Raw genomic sequence first — 17,234 nt, forward strand, 5'->3', positions numbered from 1 at the left:
TAAAAAAATATATTATTAAAAAAATTAAAAACTTTTGTTGGCCTCCACCCACGTAAAAAATAATTACACTACCTTATGTATATCTTCATGTCATATAAGTTTTGTATATAACATTATTCTATATTATAACAAATAACGGAAATATATATTTAAATGTTAATAGTTGGAGTGAACCACCCTGTATATAAAGATAAGGGTAACACGACCATTTTTTCAATCGTAAAACCAAGATATTATTTATTTTTTAGTGACGAGGGGAATACTTTTTTGAAATAAATTTAGAATACTCGCGTAAATTACCAATACTTTCAAATCGATTTCGATCGATACAATATTACGCTCCCCTTGTTCTGTTCTTTTTTATTTATTTTCTTTTTTTTCTTTTCTTTCTTTTCTATAACCTTTTATTTAACGTTCAATTGTTTCGTACAAGTTACTTTAACGCAATGAAACGCATTTTTCCACTTGTACCATTTAGCAAAACCAATTGTCAAGAGTTTAATCCGCTTTCAATTCACTCGGCCGAGAAAAATACAGATTCGAGTCGACGTAAAAGAATCATCGATGTTAATCGTTCGTTGTAAAAATAAATAAAATCGATTAGTTTTTGACGTACAAAATACATATATTTATTTATTTATTTATATATATATACATATATATATATATATATACATATTCCACAAAAGAAAAATTTGTTGGAATGGTCATTCGCAACTGTTTCGTTTGTTTTCTTAATTCGAAAGCGTAATACATACAAATAATATTTTATTTGCCATCTATAAAACAGATCGAATTACGGGAAAAAATTTTATTACCGATCGGGTGCGCGAATAATAATCGTCGAAAATGGTTGCATGTCTGTCTGTCTGTCTCTCTGTCTATCTATCTGTGTGTATGTGTTTGCGTTTGTGTTTGCTCGCACGCACTCATGCACGCGTGCATGCATCTATGTGCGTGCAACCTATCCCCGAGTATTACGGAAAAATTCGGAGTAATATTTTCACGGAATTTGTACGGGATCGACGATATCGAAAACACATACATCGCGCGTAAACGAAAATCCGAGACTCGGATTGTATAAACAAGAGAGAGAGAGAGAGAGAGAGAGAGAGAGAGAGAGAGAGAGAGAAAGAGAGAGAGAGAAAGCAGAAAAATATAGAATATATTTAACTGCGACGCGTTAAACGAAATCAACGTGCACCTGCATACTGCATGTTGTAACAAAACGTTATACGTGGGGAAACGAACGAAGATACTTCCATCTTTCGAAGAACAACAGACGGATATCAAAAATAAAACTACCCAGAGAGGGAAAAAAAATTCGTAACGGTAGTAAGGCATAAGCGTAAATATACGGCCGGGAGGTGTTTTGAATATAAAACAAACGAAAAAAAAATAAAACACAAAGTTGAAGAAGAGAAAATGAAAACATGCGTAACATCGAGGGAACCAGAAATAATGTGTGCGTATTTATTATAAAGAGAAAAAGAGAGAGAGAGAGAGAGAGAGAGAGAAAGAACAGAAAGTAACACGACAAAATAATAATATGCTCCGATTAAAATAATGTTTAACGTAATAATTTTTTATTAATATACTAAAAACTACCGACAACAAAAGTTTAGATACACGCGTTCCGCATATGATATCCCTTGAAATTATTCCAAATTGTTGAGGTTTTTTTTACTACATAAATATATATAAAAAATACTTGTTTACCGTATATAAAAAAAATTAATTCAAAAAAATTTGACAAAGCATTATTAAATGTTGCTGAAGATCTAGCCTAACTAGATTAAAATAATCATATTATAATTTCTTCTTTTTTTTCTATTGAACTATCATACGTAATTTTCCCATTCGCGTAATTAATTTTGACAATTTTCTTTTCCCCCTAAAATATCGTAATGTGATATAAGCAATATTTATTTCTATCAAATCTTATTACTCACAATTTAAAGAATCTGATAATTTGTAATAACAGTAACATCATATAAAACACGTTCAAACAAAAAAATAATATCAAAAAAGAAAACAAAAATAAAATCTCATAACTCGTAGACAAATACTATATCTAATACAATTGCAATGTAAATTCATAGAGAAAAGAAAAAAAACGATTATCCTACTCTTGCATAATAAATAAAACCAAACGAGTATATCTAATTACAAAGAAAAAATATCACACACCCACACACATACATACACAGAGAGAGATCGAGAGTAATAAAAAGAGAATTCTCATGAGTTCGTATAGAATATAGTAAACAAGAAGACAAAGGAGAAACGTGTACATAGGTGTATACGTTAAAGTGACAAGAGTGGAAAAGACAAGGAGGACAAACAGGAAGGAACAAAGCATAGTGCAAGGACCGTCCAGTGGTCAGACGACAGACAGGTAGATAGGCAGGCAGGCAAGCAAGCAAGCAACAAGCAACAAGCAAGGTAAGTAAAGCAAGGAACCAAGGAAGGAACCAAGCAAGGAACCAAGTAAGGAAGGAAGGAAGCAAGGAAGGAAGGAAGGTGAACGAGAAAGGCAACGCTGGCACCAACCAACCAACCAGCCACCCGGCCAACCAACCAACCAACCAACCACCCACCCACCCTTCCACCAAGTAGGGAGAGTCAGGAACGAGTCAGACGGACGAACGAACGCCAGTCTACCGTGGGCGCACGTCGTGGCACCACGTGTATCTCTCTCTCTCTGATCGTGTACACCTATCCCGTTATATTATACTACTTGCTTATACGTTATCTCGTAAGATTTATTTTTAAATCAAAATAAATACGCATTAATACGTTTTAATATTAATCAACGATCTCGATGTTAAAAGTGATCGTGTGATTAATCATTTTTATCCAACGTCCGGGTCTGTGTGTGCATTTTTTTCCCCCTTTTTTCCGATTTTCTTTTTTTTTTTCTTTACTACTTCTTATTATTATTATTATCGTTATATATTATTCTTTTATACTTTTCGTTACGTCAAAAAAGTGTAATATCGATGATGAAGTATTATATTGTTCAGTAAATGGCATGTAAAACTTTTCACGAGTGAATTGTTGTAAACTTTATTAAACAGTGAATGATTTATTCGCCAAAATTCGGACACAAGTGGGACATTGTCATTTTGTTGTTCTAAGCGTGGAAAAAACAAAAAAAATAAAACACGCGTACAGAAGAATCGACCGATGTTCTACGATCGTGCGATATCGAGGTAATAAAGGATTACGATGGACAAATACGAAAATTGTTACGCGCTTTCACTTAGTTACGTCGTTTACTTTTCTAAATTTTACAACGGGAAATACCTCCTCTTGTGCTTAAGCTTTATATTTATATTCTACGTGCTCGTGATATTGCATTCGACATTATTAGTTTTCATCGTTAACGTTCGAAACAGATTGATTTACCGAAGCAATGTTTTTTTTTTGTTTTAACTGTTATTGCGAATGCGAGGGGGTAAAATAAAATGTATAAAAAAATTGTAACCGAGCCCCGTATCCAACCAATCTACAATTTCTTCCTATCGTATTACGCGTGTTTTTTTTTTATCATTATTATTATTATTATCGTTTCTTTCTTTTTACAAATTACGTACTCATTTGTTCCAACGCGATACACAGGTATTTCTCGTTAATAAATGTCCGTTTGTTAATTTTAAATAATATCAATATTACAATACTTTTTCTCTGTGTGTGTCAATTCGATTCGTTTGTTTCATTTTCTAGGATTTTTTTCTTTCCTTCTTTCGTAATTTGGTATATATTTTATTATATTATTGGAATGTAATTCTATATTTCTTTTTTCTTTCTTCTATGTCGAACATTGCAATACGAAATAAATATTCGATAAACCGCGCGTACGTTTTGCCGCGGGATGGTTTCCCATTAAGCAAGCGCGTCATAGTGACGATCACCATTTATTCAGCGTCTCGACGTGTCCGAGGTAGAAAAACGGCGAAAAAAAAAAATCTCAATTTTTAGGGAGGTAGGGGGGAGGTAGGGAGGACAGGGGAACGGGGGTACGAGGGACGGGGGAGAGGTCAGTAATTTTTTTTGTCCACTCTAGCACCGATATCGCTCGCACCTGACGCTCTTTTAGACCCCCACGGCTAGCTGGGCGTTTGTAAAATATTTGCTACGATCGTTCCGCGAACTACGTTTTGTGCACGCAAGTATTCAACGACAGCAATTACTATCAGAGAACTATTCTCGTTCGAAACGAACGTACGAACGAATGAACACGCGTGTTGATTAAAAACCTTTCTGTCTATTTTATCGTGACAGCCAAAGAATTGTCGTTTTCTTTTTTTTTCTATTTTTTTTTTTTTTTTTTTTGGTGGAGAGGGGTGGGTTGGCGAATTGGGGACGGGGGAGGCTGTTGTTTTGTCCTTTTTTGTTTTTGGTTTTTCACTCGTTGTCAGATTCGTTTCCCCTCGTTCATCTAATTTCTTTTTTTTTTTTTCTTTTTTCCTTTTTTTAATTCCATCCCGTCGATTCCACGTTATCGATGAGTTTAACCGTAAACTAATTTGGTTAAGGACGAAGTATCGAGAATAATGGATAGATATCGTATCGATTTAAAAAGAAAAAAAAAAGAAAGAAAGAAAGAAGTTTGATTATTATTCTAGTCAAAACGTTCGACGGGAGGAGTATCGAGAAAGTCAAGATTCAAGAAGTTGTTCATGAGTTAGGGTGTATAGTTTATCGGTGTGTAACCACAGAACTGGAAACTTTATCGATTAACTTTAACGCGTTCAACGTTTAACCACCTAATACGAATTCTCGAAACGTAAGAAATCTTGATACATATATATATATATCATATATATATCTTTTTGAGACAAAATATTCTAATATATAATAATATTAATCAATCGTATGAAAATGTGATATATTTTCTAATATCGTTGAGAAAACATTTTCTTTGTTTTTTATTTTTTTGTTTTTTTTTTGTTTTTTTTCGATTAAATTTTCTCTTTACGAATATTCATAGATTAACGTTGGAAATAAGGGAAGGAATGAAGGAAAGAAGGAAGGGTCGATTCATCAAAATCTTATTATATTAACGTCGACCTAAACGGGAATAAAGGCGTCAGGCGACGATATTTCACATTAAAATCGACGTGCCAATAACAGACTAGTTTTCCTATAACTTCAAACACACCGTAAAATCTTATAACCTTTTCCACCGGCCGACCTTTAACGTTGACTGTACATTATGGTATTCGCGTACGCATGCACCCGATTGTGCTTTATATCACTTTAACTATTACTACGATAGTTGTCAGAACGATATAAATATTTCTACGTATTCTCTTGAGGTGTGAAAGAAAAGAAAAAAAAAGTTACAATAAAAATATTTAATGTAAGAGAGAGAGAGAGTAACGCCATAGAAATGACGTAACTTTCTTTAAAATGAATGACTCGTTCTACGAAACTTTTTCTTTTATATTCTCTTTCTCTCTCTTTTATTGTATATCCTTTCTGTTTCTTTTTTTTTTGCTTTTTCTAATTATATATGCGTAGCAAAAGATTTTTTTTTTTTAATCGTAATAATTTTTACGATCGTACGTAAGTTTAACAAGTAAGAATAAAATAAAATAAAATAAAATAAAATTGAATGAAAAAACACGCGCGTAATAATAAATCTTCGACAATTTTCTAACGTACATCTTTTCACCATGAGAAGGGTTCTCAGCGTTAAATCTTTAATATTACAAGTTCCAAAGAGGAAATTAGAATTTTCTTGGATAATGTAAATAGGAATAGGAATACTGGTGTCCGCTGTTTCAAGAAATTGGCAAAGACATTAAGACGTAATTACGAGACAGTGACTGAACTTCTACCCAGTTGCTCCGTTAGCAATCAAAGGAAAATTTCAAATAGGAAGTGTCTTTGGCTATGAAAGGCAATTATAGCTAATCCAAACCTAGCCAACCGAGACGTTACTTTCGATCTTTCTCTCCTAAACACACAATCTTCCTTGGTTCATATTAATCATATTAAATGCAATTGCATAACGCACTCGTAAAACATTTAGCGTATTTTCTTATAACGTGTGTTAAATATCAAAACTGGAAATGTTTTATTTCATTAATAAAACGAATACAATTTGAGTATTAAACAAAATAATAGATCTTGTTAATTATAAAACAATTTTGTGAATTATTTTCTTAAAAATCTACAAAGAATAATTGTCGAACGATATAAACGTTTGAAACAATGAATGAGTGTAACGTAATTCCATAAAGGTTTGTAATCTAAAATTTAAACACTACTACGAACATAGAGATTATGATAAGCCGAAAATAAATGTCAAATATTTTCTCTTGATAATGAAAAATATATGACAAAGAGATAAAATTAAACATTCCTGACAAATAATAGCAATTTACATTAATTCGGATTAGAGAAAGAACAAATAAAAGGGAGGGGGGAGGGGGGCGGAAAAAAAATGTAATAAATTCTGCTTACCGGGTTACCAAACGAATAACGATTGGTAATAAATTACGAGTTGATATTGGAGTTCAATAGAAAATAGATAGTACGAAATTATAAGATTGTGATTAAAGTGTTTGTGACCCTTTTAGATAATATCTCAATGTCCAGATACCCTCGAAAGTTCATCGAATTTTCGAGGAGAGAGAGACCTTGCCTGGTTCCCCCGACAAAGTTGTTACAGATACGGGGAAGCCGCTTGCAACTTTGTTATGCCGTAGTTTGCGAAAAGCGATTTGTTACGAATTGCGCGTTTCTCCGTAAATTTATGTAAATTTACTTCGAATAAAATGAAACCCAGAAATCCTTGATGAAAGAGAAAAGAAAAAGGAAAGTAAAATGAGAATAGGAAAAGAAATAAGTCGTGTAATAATAAAACGTGATTATGTGATAGTTTTTATTTATAAAAATTGCGTGCAATATTTTGTAAACTTCTATAATTTTCGTACGTGTATATGTTACGCATATATATAGATACATGTACATATATATATGTTTCTTCGTGAAAGTTCCACTTTAAGCTGCTTTATAACCCTCTCTTCGAATAATAGAAGTGACCTCGGTAACCAACGAAAAAATTCAAGCCGACTATTAGCGTGCTCATAAGTCTCGCGGAAAACTAACTTGAAACGTGCCTAAATATTTCCTTGGCCTCGGCCCTAGCCTTTGAAACATTATCGTGCCCTAGCACGATAGCAATTCGCCCTCTTTCATTTACCTTCAGCTCGGATCGTTAGTAATAGTAGTAGTAGTAGTAGTTTTAATAAAAAAAAAAATCTCCCTTCGGCAAATCTTGCTTTTAAAATTTATCAAACTTTTAGCAAACTTATATTGTTTTACCTACGTTCCCTTTTAAAATACCATGAATCATTTAAGGAAACGATAAACGCGTGAATCTATCATTAAATGAATTTTCTTACTTAGAATCTCTCTCTTAAAATTAATGTTTTATATTAAATATCAAATATAAAAATTGATAAAAAAAAATGATACATACGATATAAAACTCGATGAAAAATATCTAAACGATGATCGATAATAATAATAATAATAATATCTAACAATATAAATTAAGTGAAATAAATTTATTAAGACTGATCGACTACGAACGAGGCTTGCGTAAAATCTAAAAGCTGCCACACTTTCATAATTTCTCGCGTTCGGCTAATTACACCGGATAATAGGTGCTATTAGAAAGGGCCATAAAAGTACCTTCCCGAGAAGCTTTAGCTACATATATCTATGTATATATATACTTCCGACGTTTGGTATAGATAGAAAGAGAGAGAGAGAGCTTATCACGGAAACGTGGTCCCGCATTATCGGTAGAGGAAACTTCGAACGGTACGGAGACGGAAAGGAACGGAAAAGGAACGGATGCAGGTGTTGCTGCTTTACGTAGTAGTAGTAGTAGTAGTACTAGTAGGAGAACGCTTTCCATGCAAGTACTATCATAGATATTCCTAGGTAGAAATGTATATAACATGACACACGGTAACGCACGTCACCCGATATATCTATTATTCAGGCCAATCTAAAGTACTGGGCCGTATACGTTGTGACCAACTATATTCGGAACTAATCTAACAAACTGGTAGGCATTCGAGCACTAGAAACTTCCCTTTAGCTATGCCTCATCCATGACACTTTTAATACCATCCCCATTCTCTCTTTTCCTTACCACCAACCCCTCTCGTCATCACGGACCCTCATCGACACCCATCCACCCACCCTTCCCTCGTTTCTCACGAGCCTTTATTTCTGATAAAAGCCGTACTAAACTACGACTCGTTGCTTCGCTCTTCCAAAGAGAGTAGCAAAGCGTTCTAATGATAATAGCTATGGCAAACATTTGAGATTGCTTCGCTTTCTATTAAATCGTCCGTGTATATATATATATATATATATATATATATATATATATATGTATGTGTGTATGTGTATGCGTGTGACATAGTAACGTGTACATACATTTGACAAAGTATACGGTGTAGTAACCATTTATACTCGGAGGACGTGTTTGGACGTACTCAAGTTGAATGAAAACACGCGGAGAAATTCGTTCCTCGATAATTCGTCTAAAGCAACATTCAGGAGTGGAAGATAATTGTGTTTCTTTATTTCGAGACATATACATATATATATATAACTTTGTCGCATAGTTCTACTCTATATTTCGTGTACACCGGACGTAAATGAACATTGTTAATGTGTTTAGGAGTTGTACCGGAACAAAGATGGCTTTTCCTACTTTTAATTCATTTAAAATACACGATAACAACTGGAAATGGATAATTTCATAACTATTTTCGAAGGGGGTGGTGAGGGGGGAGTGGGTTAGGGATTTGGGTCTAGGAATGTAAGGATATCATAATGTTATATACATATATATATGTATAGAAGGGACAAATGTATAATCTTGATATTTGAAAGGACCACTTGGAATTAATTCAAGTTCGGTAGAGAACCTTTCCTGCTCGATTAACCTCGACTCCCAGTTCGGTATAAAATGTTTCCGTATTACTAATCCTACGAAATAGTCGAAAGAAGTAGAAGTAGAAGTAGAAAAAGAAAAAAGAAAAAAAAAAAAGGGAAAATCCTGAGGGAAATTTCAGAAGAAACACTGGAATCCACCTTCTCGTGAGAAAAAGAGAGAGAAAATTCGTCGATGGGTATTACAAAACTTTAACCGGTGCAAACAATTATATTCAACAATATGCACGCGCGCGTCCGTGTGTTAAAGAAAAAAAGTGCAAGCTTTTATTTCTATCGAAGAAAAAGATGGTGGTAGTAATAGTAGTGGTCGGATGGGGAAAGTATAATGAAAGGAAAAAAAAAAAGAAAATTAAAAAAAAATTAGAAAAAAAGAATCGAACAATGGATAAAAACTAGCGGCAGATTTTGAACACAGGGATATCTACCCCTTCGTCCGATAAGATGTAATTTTCTAAAATGATCGTTCCAACGTTCGCGTTTTGTTGATTTTTACTTAAAACGGAAAAAAAAACCATCGTCGTCACCCTTAACCGCCGTTCGTTCTTGTTTTCCTACAAAGTCTTTGGGCAATCACCGGAAATAATTTGGTTTCATGTTCACGTACGTTTTCGCAGTCACGCTGAATACACATTGGGGTTCGAGCAGCAGTAGCACACGTATACGTACATATGTACTAAGCCACATAAAGAGAATTATTCTATTTTTTTTCTCTGTCTCTCTCTCTCCCTCTCTCTCTCTCTTCTTCTTCTTTTTTCTCGTTTGTTCTATCTTCATCGTTGGACCTAGTCTGGAACGTTTGGATTTCATTCGATTTCAATAAAAGTTCGTTAAGCCGACGTTTAATATCGAACTACGGTTTCATATTTCTCTCTCTTTCTTTCTCTCACTCTCACTCTCTCTCTCACTTTTTCTCCCTCTTTCCATTTTCTCTCATTCTTTTCGTTTTTCCTCTCGATATTATCCCACATAGAAAGAACGTCAGCAACAGCAGTATCAGTAACACGTTGAAGCTTTATTTTCGCTTGTTATTACTTATGCTTATCGAAGAGATTTCATCGATAGAATATTAAAGGCAAAATCGGAGAAGTATGAATTATTGGATAATTTGATGATATAAATAAAAGAAAAATAGAGAGAAAGAGAAAGAGAGGGAGAGAGAAATAAATATTATATGAAAATAGCGGAACAAGGTAAAAAGGAAAAATGTAATGCACGTTGCCATATGTGAATATTAATTCCGTAGAAATTTGAATATATTAATTATAACATTCCTCCCTTTTCATAGTGATTTCAAACTTAGGACACCTGATTTGGTTCTTGCATTTTGAATTGGAATATTCCAGTCGAATTAGATAGTTCTGAATTTCGGCTTCTGTGTTAGCACTAGGTAGCATGCATACAAAGTTCGATCAATAGTTTCATTTTCGGGAATATATTTAAACTAATTCGGGTTTAATTTGTTAATCTAGATTGCGAAACCTCTTGGCAAAATGAGAAAACAAAGTTTTCCCTAGAAATAAATGAAATCGATTAAACTTGCCGCTGCTTCTGCTGCTAGCTGCTGCTGCTGCTGCTGCTGTTTCTCTTTTGTTTCTTCTCTTACTCTTTTTTAATTCTTATATTATTTTTATATCTTTATTTTTTGTGCACTGTGAAACAAAAGTCGCGCAGAATCTTCCACTCTTTCTGCCACTTGCAAGGATCACAGACTTTCTGAATATTTATGGTGAAATCGCGAACGTATGATTTCTCACCTCTTTCTTTCTCTTTCTCTCTCTTTCTCTCTCAACATCACATTTTCTACTCTCTTTCATTCTTTCTTTCTTTCATCCTCTTCTGAGGATATAATAAAACGAAACATTAAAAATATCTTGATGGTGCTTACGTAAAAGAAAAGTGTTGTTACGAAAGAAATTAACACTCTGAGAAAGTAAGAGAAAGAGAACGATCTTACGATATAACCTTTAAAACTTTGAAATGAATTATGGAATTTTTTTTCACGGAATTTTCCCTCCTGAAATGATTTCGTGTTGAAAACTTTACTTCTTACGGAGAAAGAAAAATAAACAAAAATAGAAAGAAAAAGAAAGAAAGAAAGAAAGAAATGGCAACACATTGTATTAAGAATTCTTTGACGAATGGTTTTAAAAAAAAGAAAAAAAAAAGAAAAAAAAGAGAGAAATAAATTTCACTCAACTTGAATTAGCAACGAAGGAAAGAAAAAGAGAAGAAGAAGAAAAAAAAATACTTCCATTGGAATTAGAAATACGATTTCTCTCGAAGTAGAAAATAGTCGCGAATTCCGTTCGTATATTTCGTATTCGACCAATTGAAATAGGGCTGATAATTTATTGTCAATAAGAGAAAGAGAGAGAGAGAGAGAGAGAGAAGGAAAATCGTTCATAGATCCTTAACGTATAAGCGAAGCTAATTAACGACATAAATGCGTTCCCGGAATGTCGTTGAAACGTAGCGGGGGGGGGGGACGTTTAATCTATTAGCCAATAAACGAAATTAATCGAGTGAAAGAAAACGATTAATACACCTCCCTTATCTGGGAATAGGAGAGAGAAGAAGGAAAGAGTAGAGGGGCAGGAAGAGAGGAGTTGAAAGAATAATCCATCTCTCGAGTAATATTAATGTACGAGATGTATCAGTTAAATCAAATGGATATCTCGCGACATACTTAAAACACATGAAAGAAAATTATGAGGAATCGCATACTCTATGAAAATTTTTGCTGACTATGAAAACACCCCAGCAACCCCTTTTCTTCGAAAAAAGAACAAAATGAAAGAAAGAAAAAAAAAAAGAAGAAGTTTAAAGCACGATGACGAAAGTTTGTCGACGAAAAACCAAAGGGTGTGATGGTTGAAAGGGGGGTCAGGTCAATGGGAAGCAAGAGAAAGAGATAGAAAGGAAGAAGAAGAAGAAGAAGAAAAAAAAAAAAGGGAGGGAAAGGAAAAGTAAGGGAGAGATCGTCGTTCCCACAAGCGCGAACGATTTTTAAACGGGGAAAATTCCACGAATAGAAGATAGAAACGATCGAATGGCAGTGATAGCATAATGCGAGGAGCTCTTATTGTAAATCCCTTTCCTTGGTTCCGAGGAAGAGAAAGAGAAAGAGAGAGAGAGGGGTGGGAGCGGGGTGAAGGTAGAAAGAAATTTGGCGATTCGAAGAAACCGGTGCGAAATAAAGACGAAACTATAAAAAGCAAAAAAAAAGAAAAGAAAGAAAGAAAGAAGGAAGGTAAAAGAATAGACAGATCTAAGGTGTGCAAGTTAAAGTGCAATAGTATGAAGAAAGGTTAAGATTATTGCCAGTAAGAGCATGATAGAAAATAAGAAGGTGTATAACCCTTCTTCCCTCCTTCTCCCTTTTCCCCTACCCTTTCCTACCATCCATCCATCCATTCAGCACTCATCCATCCAACCAACCAGGTTATCTACGGGGATTGAAGGTGGAATAAAATTTGGTAGGAATAGTTGGTGTGATAGGGGTTATTCGGCGGCGGTAGTAGTAGGCAGCGAATAATAAAAAAAGAAGAATAGCGGTGGTTGGGGGGAGGGGTGCGGGGGGTTTCGGAACGGAAGAATCGCAGATTTAATAAAGGCTTCCTCGAAAGCGTGCTAAGCGAAAACCGATTTCATTATACCGAGCTGTCCCCTCATCGTCGTCGTCCTCCTCCTCCACCTCCCCACCTCCTCCTCCTCCTCCTCCTCCTCCTCTTCATCGTCCGATTTCGTTCGCGTTTTCCAACCAACGGGAGGGATGCTGACTCGTTCCGAGGGACTCCACGAGTCTTTTCTTTTTACCTTCGGACCTTTGCGCCACCTTCTTCCTTCCCTTTTTTTTTTCTTTCATTTACCGTACTCTTCCTTTCTCCTTCCTTTTATTTTCTTTTTGTTTGTTTAAAAAAAAAAAAGTCTCTCTCCACTTAGTCGAGGATGATCACGCGAGGAGGTTTGGTCGGTTGGTTGGTTTGCGACGAAAAAAAAGTTGTGGAAAAAAAAACGACGAACGAGTTAATCGAATGAATCGTCAGAAGAATAATTATGAAGAAACGATTTACTAATAAGTATGGTAAAACGTTTTATAACCGAACTTTTTTTTTTATTACTGCCGGATTTTAATTGAAAAAAAAAAAATCTATGAATATATTTCCTATGCTATCTCGCACAGAACCGCGACCAATAATAATTATTCGTTAAATTCGAATAACTCGACCAATCGTTTTGTTAGAAAGAGAGGAAAAACGATTTGGGGAAAAGTATAATCATCATAAATCAGATCGAAATAGAATAATCTCGAGGTAACCTCAATTTCTTCGGTTTAACTCGAAGTTACTCTCGTTTTCTAAATCTATTCTCTTTTCTTTTTTCCCTCTGTCGTCATTCTTAATTTTCCTCCACCCCCCGCCCCCCCCTGCCCCGATTATAAGTACGAAGTATTATAGATATGACAAGTTTTTCGTTTCGAGTTGACATCACAGGTACGAACTCGGCGAGGTGGGTTCTCGTAAAAAGCAATTCATCGTTTTTGGAAAGGGAAAATCAAGTTTCATCGAATGTAATAGTAGTAGTAGTAGTAGTAGTAGTATCCACTAGTTTTCTTCTCATCCGAAAACCGGAGCTTTCGGCCAATAATTAAGAAACTTCTCGTCGTTGCTTTTGCAAAGATTCGATCCTTTCTAATGTTCCCCTCTCTCTCTCTTTCTCTCTCTCTCTCTCTCTCTCTCTCTCTCTCCCCCTCTTTCTTTTCCTTTATCCTTATCTACTTGCTCTCAATAGGGTTCTCCTTCTCTTTCTACAGTAATCGGGATTCGTCTAAACATAGTTCCACTCACAGAGTTTCCGAGAGTAAGTGGAGAAAAGAGGGTAGAGGAGAGCTTGTTCTCATGTCAAAGTAGTTTCCTTAGGCTCTATCTCTATCTCTATCTCCCTCTCTCTCTCTCTCTTTCTCTTCCTTCCTATCCCGGTTTACCCCCGTCCCCCTAACCCCCTTCGAAAACTACCATGAGCTGTCCACAGAGACACTCTGCATATTCATGTCACCGAAGGCACAAATCGTACCGTTTGCTGTGGTAAACTGGTTTTGGAGCTTCCTAAATCAATGTCAGACTGTAGTCACGTTCAACCTCGTCTTCGTCTTCCGCGTTTCCTCGCCTAACCGTTGATAATTGCCAGTTTCGCGGTCTAACGGTTTATTCAACCAAAATAATAATCGTTACTATTCATTATTTTCTTTTTAAAACTAAAACAACAAAACCCTCCCGCCCCCCCCCCAAAAAAAATATTGTCTATTCTTATTATTGTTCCTACTTCACTATGGAGATACAGTTAAAGTGTTAGATTTCTACGAAAACTTTCTTGCAACGTAATCTACATTTTTTCAAAGATGTGTCGTCGGTGCATAGAGCATGCAATAGGCAGGGGGTTTTTTATACGAATAAGAGGAGCTAGAGTGCAAGTCAAATTTAACTTACGTTAAAATGTGTGAAACATATATATATTGTTCGGTAAAATACTATTTGTGACGCGTATATTAATACAATATATGAAATAATTATAATAAATATTGTATATATGGAGAGAGAGGGGGAAAAAAAAAGATGACCGATCGATTGGTCGATAGTTGGGGCATTTATAAACTTTGCATATTCGTTTAATTTAGGATTATGCGAGGAGAATCTTTCGACAGTCGATTAATACGATAACGCGAAAATCAGGATGGGATAAAAGCTAAGCTTCGATCGTATTCCCCGTTAACGATCGTACACTAATTATACACTATATATATAATATATATATATATATATATATATATATATATATATGTATATATATATATCTATATAATGTTTTACGATACGTGCAAATTACGAGCTTCCTAGTATAGGAAAGTGGGACAGAGAATAATCGGAGGATAGAACAAGGACGCGGTGGTACACTTGTAACGCGACGATATACGCGATAATATCGCGTTAGCACGTGGCCATCTCTACGCCGATCCTGAATTACGATCCGTAACAATCGCCGTTGAAAATCAATTACAAGCGGTATTACAACGTTCGAGCGTGAAATTCACCGTTCCTGCTCGGTCCGATACCCTTTCGTTCGTTAATTAATTAATTAATCGTTCGTTTGGTACGTGTATGTGTGTTTATGTGTATATATACATGTATATATTAGTGTATACCTATACGAATTAACTGGAAAATTATTGTCTCGTACTTTTTTTTTTCTTCTTCTTCTTTTTTTTTATCTTAATTTTCTTTCTCAATTTAAGAAAATAGAAAATCTCGAATAATATTTACTGAAAAATAAAATTGCATTCGATGTGATACCATCTTACGGATATTCAACAACAAAATTCAACTGTCAATTTTAATTACGCGTGATGATATTTTTTTCGTTTTCAAATTTTCTTGGAAAAGTTATAAGTATATTTTTTCTTGTCGATTAATTTAATCTTTCGTATCGTTCATCCTTTTAAATTTTTCGAAAATAAATATTCGTTTTATTTATCGCGTAACTAACTACGCGCCCGTGTTCGAGTTATCGTTTTTTTTTACTTCGTTCTTCGTTCAAATTTAGGGTCACGAAAAAGGGTCCACCGAAACAAAAAAAAAAGAAGCCGTGCGTCAAAGGAAAACTAGACAAAAAAAGTCGGTTTGAAAGAAGGGGTTAGGAAGAACGAAGCCTGCTCTAAAATCATTTCCTACTAACTTTGTCGTAGTCGTGACCGAAAAAAGTACTGAATGCATCTTTGCGTTTCTAAAAGTTTAACAAAAAAGTCCCCTTCTTCCTTTTTCTCTCTCTCTCTCTCTCTCTTTTTCGCGTTGCGAGATCATTGAGAAATGTCAAAAGGTTTGCAAAACGAATGGGAAATGCCGCGAACTAACTTCAAAGATAAATTTTAATACTCGAATTTGGAATAATAAAATGAAAAGAAAAAAAGGAAGAAAAAATAAACGAAAAAAGAAAAGCTAAAATAATTGCTTTCTTTTTTTTCTTTTTTTTTTCAAAATTACGATATCATACATCAGACGAAAATTTTCTACGTTCAATGTATATCTCCGTGAAATGAATTCGCATACACATGATAATCCTAATTTTAATATTATAATATAAACATATGCATTCTCTCGTAGAATATTTTAAAATGTGATACCAACAACCAACCACTTTCACGTTGTCGTAAAAACTTTTCGTTGCGTGGAAATAAATGAGCTTTGAACGAGTTAAAAAACAAAAAGAAAGAAAAAAAAAAAAGAAGGGAATAAAAATAACGACGAGAGAAAGAGGAAGAGAAAAAGTATGGGAAGAGGGGGGAATGGGGGAGGAGGAGGTCGTAGAACAAAGTAATCGAGGAGTTACGTTGTGTCGCTTAAGTTTCACGAAGTAATAACAATAATGAACGAGACGACGACCGTGAAATTAGTTTTTGATTGAATTATACTATTTGAACTGACCTAACATCTTTCACTCTCTCTCTCTCTTTCTTTCTTTCTTTCTTTCTAACCAATCCTTTTTTAAACCATCCGTAATCTTTTTCTCCCTCTTTTCTTTCTTTCTCACGTTGTATTTCGGTGGAACGCATATTAGTCTTAATTCAGGAAATAAATCTCGACATTATAAACGCGAAATAAAATAGTTTGGTAAAACGTCGCTTATGATCGTTGATTATTATTTTCGTTTTAGTAATAAAAAGGAAAAAAAAAGAAGAAATAAATAAAATAGAAAATAATGAAACGAATGTTATATTATAACGAATAAAAATAATAAACGAAAGGAATTCTTCGTGCGTTTAATAAAAAATTCGACGAAATATAGAAGAAAGAAAAAAAAGAAAAAAAAAAAAAACAATAAAAGAGTAAAAATATTCTAAATTAACTTTTATACGTTTGTGTACAATCATGAAACAAATCGTAATATTCGTATTCGATATTGTTAACGTTCACGCGGGTGCACGCATATTTTCTCGAATATGAATTGACACGAACGATAAATAGATCTTATTGATTTTAATTCTTCTTGTTTTCTCCATTTTTGTGAGAACAAATTGTGATAATATGAGAAATAAACGCGAGTATTTGATCACCGTTACGTAACTATATTACATTCTGTTATTACTCAAAATATATAGATCTGTATTATTATACTTAAATTAAAAAAAGAAATCCTTTTAACGATTTTGATTCATTAAATTGAATATCAAAGCACCGAAATTAATA

At 34.3% G+C, this 17,234-nt stretch overlaps 1 protein-coding gene across 4 annotated transcripts in view; it reads left to right on the top strand.

The window, feature by feature from the left end:
* Positions 1 to 2,653: 2,653 nt before the first annotated feature.
* The window catches only part of LOC106788305 (chaoptin-like), a 59,680-nt gene continuing 45,099 nt past the window's right edge, over positions 2,654 to 17,234 (top strand). For 3 of the 4 annotated variants that reach the window (XM_014751459.1, XM_014751454.1, XM_014751456.1), the window contains exon 1: positions 2,654 to 3,215. The gene's annotated coding sequence lies outside the window, so the exon portion shown is untranslated. The remainder of the gene's footprint in view (positions 3,216 to 17,234) is intronic. The other variant, XM_014751455.1, reaches the window with a different exon arrangement.

Source organism: Polistes canadensis, unplaced genomic scaffold (genome assembly GCF_001313835.1).
Source record: "Polistes canadensis isolate GaletaPanama2010 unplaced genomic scaffold, ASM131383v1 scaffold_134, whole genome shotgun sequence".
Classification (NCBI taxonomy): domain Eukaryota; kingdom Metazoa; phylum Arthropoda; class Insecta; order Hymenoptera; family Vespidae; genus Polistes; species Polistes canadensis.